Source organism: Galeopterus variegatus, unplaced genomic scaffold, assembly GCF_000696425.1.
Source record: "Galeopterus variegatus unplaced genomic scaffold, G_variegatus-3.0.2 Scaffold5117, whole genome shotgun sequence".
Classification (NCBI taxonomy): Eukaryota; Metazoa; Chordata; class Mammalia; order Dermoptera; family Cynocephalidae; genus Galeopterus; species Galeopterus variegatus.
The window spans coordinates 93,125-98,887 of record NW_007731228.1 but is presented as its reverse complement, the minus strand read 5'-3'; the positions used below and the strand labels follow the sequence as shown (position 1 = coordinate 98,887).

General features: G+C 42.9%; 1 pseudogene; it reads left to right on the top strand.

The window, feature by feature from the left end:
- Nucleotides 1-1,250: 1,250 nt before the first annotated feature.
- Nucleotides 1,251-2,203, top strand: LOC103604391 (annotated as a pseudogene).
- The last annotated feature ends 3,560 nt before the right edge of the window (nucleotides 2,204-5,763 follow it).

Here is a 5,763-nt window from a genome sequence, read left to right as displayed (position 1 = left end):
TCCTGGGGACCCTATTCTTGAGTGACATCAGCATTCTCCAAGTCACTCTTGACTCATCCCTCTTGCTGATCCCCACATCAGTTAGTCACCTGGACCTGTTGATTTATATCCTAAATATCTGTTGGCTCTTTCTATCAATTCCCATTGCCACAAACTTTATTACTATGTGATCAGTCTCTCCCGAGAGTAGTTCTTATCTTCAGTTCTCTACTCAAAACTTTCAAGAGTATAAAGTGTTGGAAGGAAGGAAGAAAGAAAAAGGAGCCATCTTAGTTGGGCTTCCAAAGCCCCAACCTTCTTTACTTTCTTCCTTGATCCACCAAGCACACCAATAGATCCCACTGCCACTTATCTCTTCTAAACACCTGTGTATCTGTGTCTTTTTTTTCATCTGCATTAGAGTTATTAGTGTTCATGTTATATCTCTAGTACTAAAGATCATGGACTCTCACCTTGTTCACCTTAGTATCCCCACTGTCTAACACATAGTAGGTACCCAGTGAAGTATTTTTTTTTAAACATTGAGTAATGAAGTGAATTTGACAACTCCTGCCCACAGTTAGTGCTCTTTTGCCCAGCATAAAAAGTAGGTGGAAGATTTCCCTGTTGTGTTTGTATGTGATTTCCCTTCTACTTCTTTCTGTGCCTCCAATACTCCATTCCTTTGTCAGGAATATGGCTTGTCATGTCTGATTTAGGAAAGAGGTTCTTGCAAGACTTCATTTCTGAGATTAGTCATCGTCATGACCTTATAGAATTTCTGGTCACTGATTGTTTTTGGGCAACTCACTGTATTCTGTAACCACTTGGGTCATCTGCTGAGTGTAAAGTGGGGACAGAAGGCAGACTGCTGTCCTCTTGAGTATTTCTGGTAATTCATAGTCAAGCCATCCATGGCAGAAAGTTCCCTCAGCAGACAGATGCAGCCAGTCCTAGAGATGGAATATGTCCTTAACTATATAGCTTGATCAATCTTAGTGGATAGTTCCCTTATTAATAGAAATGATATACTAACTATTCTGATCAGATCATTATACAATATATGCACAACAACAAACTTAATCCCATAAACATGTACAATAAAAAAATTAAAATTTAAAATAAGTAAATAGAAATGATTCCTTATAGGATCAGTAGTTGCCAGGGTTTCAGGGGAGGAGGGAGGGAGAGAGGGATGAATAGGTGGAGCACAGAGGATTTTTAGGGCAGTGAAACTATTTTTGTAATATTGTAATGGTGGATGCTCGATCATGGCGCTGGGGCAGTGTAAGTTCCAGGCGCACAAACAGCGGAGAGCAAGACGGGAGGGAGAGAGGGATGAATAGGTGGAGCACAGAGGATTTTTAGGGCAGTGAAACTATTTTTTAATATTGTAATGGTGGATGCTCGATCATGGCGCTGGGGCAGTGTAAGTTCCAGGCGCACAAACAGCGGAGAGCAAGACGGCAGCCAAGGCCTCTGAGCGGAACCGAGCCTGAGGAAAGGCAGTTGTGTTATTGCTCCCAAGAAGGCACACATCATGCAGCAGCGAAAGCTAAAGATGGACCTGGAAGTCAGGATCTGGAAGATGATCAAACATGTGGTGATGAAAGCCACACCAGCCTACCCAAGAAGCCTGCGCTGCTAAAGGCCCTGGCCGGGAAGGAGCCTGCTGCCTCCTCCTCCTCTAAGACTCCTTCTTAAGGAGGCCAGCCTCAGTGTAGGCTGACACTGCAGCCCTCACCTCCATGCTCAGACTTTGTGGGTGACCCCGTGGGCTGTGCCATGGAGAAGAGGACCCTGCCCCTAGAACTGGTCATGTAAAACTTCAGTGGGGGCCTGGTCCCTGAGCAGATGATTGGCAGATCCTTAGCATGAGGTTGCCTTCCCAGGGCACCGATAAGCCAGTGATGGCCAGAAAGATGTGTGCACCAACTTCCTCTGTCCCCCACCCCCTCCATAGGTCCTGTCTCCACTGGTTTAACTCAGAGCAATAAACCTGGCTTTGTTATCAAAAAGAAAAAAAAACACTGTAATGGTGAATACATGATGTTATGCTTTTGGCAAAATCCATAGAGGTATACAATACAAAGAGTTAACCCTAATGTAAACTTTAGTTAATAATAATATATCAATATTGGTTTATAATTATAACAAATGTACTACACTAATGTAGGAAAATAATAGGAGAAATGGGTGGGGGATGGTGGTTTGTGAACTATCTGTACTTTTGCTTAGTTTTTCTGTAAACCTAGAACTGCTATAAAAATAAATCTTATTACTTAAAAAAAGAAAAAAAGATTCCTTATGGCCAACATGATGCAGAGATTTATTTATTTATTTATTTTTTTTTTTTATTATTATTTTTTTTTCCTTTTTGTCTTTTTTCGTGTCCGGCAACGGATCGCAACCCTCAGTGTCGCGCCCGTACCGGACTGGGACCGGCAACGGGATTGCAACCCTCGGTGTTGCACCCGCACCTCGCTCAGCCAGTGAGCGGGAACCGGTCTGTATGTGGGATCCGAACCCTCGTTGGGAGCACCACCACACTCCCAAGCAGCGCACTCTCCAGTGCGCCAGCGGGCCGGCCCAGAGATTTAATACTAAAAATTTCAAAATCCCTTTGAAGTTTAGGGTTTGCTTTTAGGGAAGAGTAGCCTAGGTACCCTTTTAATATATTCAGGTTTCAGAAAGATGAAGCATAAATCCACAATATTTGTTACTGGACAGGGTTTTTATTTGAATTTCTGTATCCTTTCTTGCCCTGATGATCAGAGGTAGACAACAAAGAAGGGAACCTAAAGATAATATTACCTTTTCACTTAAATCTGGGACCTAGAGTAAGCTGTTAGCAAACTGTACTCTGTGACTCTCCTTCTAGTACCCAGAAGTACACAAAAGCCCCAAAGCCACTGGGGGACCCATGCTTCAAAAAACTCCATAAAGGTGGATTTTAACTAAAAGAATTTACAGAAGGCCAAATGTATTTCCCACTTTTTAAGATTTCTTTTCTGAATAATTCCTGGACTTCCTATCAAGATGGCAGAATAGGTGGTGTACGCAGTGTCACCCTCTCCCACAATCAACCAATTTACAACTATTAAAAGCAACAACTTCCAAGCTGGGGCCACTAGAGATTGGGGGAAGAGGATGAGAGAACTGCAAAGTTCATGAAGGTAGGAAAAGCCATGATGAGAGAAAGAAAGGACCAGTTCAACAATTTTGAGCCCCAAACACTTCGAGGCTGGCCCTGGTGAGCACACAGAGCAGGAGCTGGCAAAAGCTGCTGCTGTGCACTTCATATGAGGTTGCTTGGAGGCTGCAGGGGAGAAGAGGGCCTTGGTGACCCCCAGGCCAGCAAGACCACTAACAGGGTTCCCATGGACCTACATAGGAGCAAGGGGCCACAGACAACTAAAAAAAGGAGCCACTCACAGGCCAGTGAGTCATCGCAAGGGACCTGTGCATGGCCCGTCCCATGAGAAGTATTTGGAGTTTGGGGTTTGGGAGAGACTGGCCCACCAGGGGAAACATTGGGGCACAGCATGGACAGCTGATCTGTCAGCACAAGACCACTTAATGGAGACAGGAATATCAAACTGAAGGGGGTACAGTTTGCTGAAAAGTTTGCTTGGGCCCGGACCAGAGTTTTCAAACAACTCATGTGTACCAGACCTCACAAGATCTGGAAGTGTTTACAGGGTCAACAAAAAACCTGAGCTGCACAAAAAGCCTTCCCCAGAGAATCAGCAGGAAAGCAGCAATTTAGCTCAACCACAGGGCTCAAGTGCTGGTTCCCACAGGAAGTTCCCCCATTTTAGAAGTAACCAAAGGACAACAAATTAACTCCAGTGCAGGGTTTAAGTGGTGGGAATAGTGAATAATGCAACACAGAACTAAAAGAAGAAAAAAAAAAAAACCCTACAGATCAGAGACAAAGTTCTTATATTAACCAGTAAAGGGCCGACCCTGTGGCGCACTCGGGAGAGTGCAGTGCTGGGAGCACAACGACGCTCCCGCCGCGGGTTCGGATCCTATATAGGAATGGTCGGTGTGCTCACTGGCTGAGCGCGGTGCGGGTAACACCACACCAAGGGTTGCGATCCCCTTACCGGTCACGAAAAAGACAAAAAAAAAAAAAAAAAACCAGTAAAGGTCTAACACCAACAAAGAACACCTGTAAAACCTAGAGGGTTCAGAAGCCCTTCAGTCTCCCAAGCCAGGTGGGGAGAGGGGTGAGGGCCTCAGTCACATCCCCTTGAAGTCTGCATCCAGCCCAGCTCCCCTGCCAGAATGAGGGGGGTGCCATGGACCTTGACACCAACAAAGAACACCTGTAAAACCTAGAGGGTTCAGAAGCCCTTCAGTCTCCCAAGCCAAGTGGGGAGAGGGCTGAGGGCCTCAGTCACATCCCCTTGAAGTCTGCATCCAGCCCAGCTCCCCTGCCAGAATGAGGGGGGTGCCATGGACCTTAATCATGCACCCCTTCCACCTCCTCCCACTGGATCCCCCTCCACTTTGCACTCTCTCCCTCCCCCCAACTGCTCCTCAACAACATCTTAGAATGTAAAATATTAATAGTAATAATTAATAAATTTTAAAAAAGATTTCCACTTCTGTGAAGGTTCTCCCACTCAAGTCTGGTGATAACTGCATTGAGCAATTCTTATTCCCGTTTGAATCATTATTAATCAGATGTGCTACTGTGACCCATTCCTAAGAAAGCTGGAAAAAGAGGAGACAGCTTAGTGATTCATTCATTCTTTCTTTACTCATTCCCTATTTTTATTTGTTCAACAAACATTTATTTGCTATTTGTTAGGCACTGAGATTTGATAATGGGAAGGATGTGGTTCCTGGCCTCAGGAAGCTTATTGTTAATGGAGGAGCTCTACTAAATAGTTTGATGCAGTGTTCCTTAATTGCTTTTAGGTTAGAGACTCCTTTGAGAATCTAATGAAAGTGTTAGCTACCTTTCCCACCCCTGAAATATATATACACAAAATTTTGCATGCAAAATTGGTGTACCCTGCATTAAAAATATCTGGCCTTGTAGATGCTAGGAAAATGTGGAATGTGTTAGGATGTTAATCTCCATATCGATCAGCAGACAACTTGAAGATTTAAAAATAATGTTCTCAGAACAGACAAGTTTGTCAAATGTGTATATCAACTCCACATGAAATTCAAGTCTTCTCCACTATCATAAAAATTAAAAGCAGAAGTTTCATTATACATATGCATATATACATATGCATACATACAAGTTATATAAAAAATATAGAACTTTCTCTGGAATTTGATTTGGTATTCATTTGAAGTACCTTGGCTCACTGGTATGGGTGTGTTACTAAATTTCTGGTAAGGACACCTTCTTCCTTGGGAGAATGTTAGTCTCAAGTATAAATATGAGCATTATTGGCCCAAACCACTATTATAGGTTAAAAATTAAATTGATTTACAATTTTTAATCAAAATTTTAAAAATTAAAATTTTTAAACATACTGCTGAAATAGGAAGTGAAGTAATTCATTAGGCTGGGGCCTCAATAATTCATTCATCATGAGCAAATATTTTTTGAGTGTCTTCTGCATGCCAGGCACTGTTCTAGGCACTTCGGATATATCAGTGAACGAGACAGACAAAAATTCATGTTCTCATAAATTCTAGCAGCAAGCCAGGGGTGTGTGATGAGCAATAAATAATAAACATAATAAAGAGTAAATTATATAGTATGTTAGAAAGTGATAAGTGCTATAGAAGGAAAAAACCTACAGCAGGGTA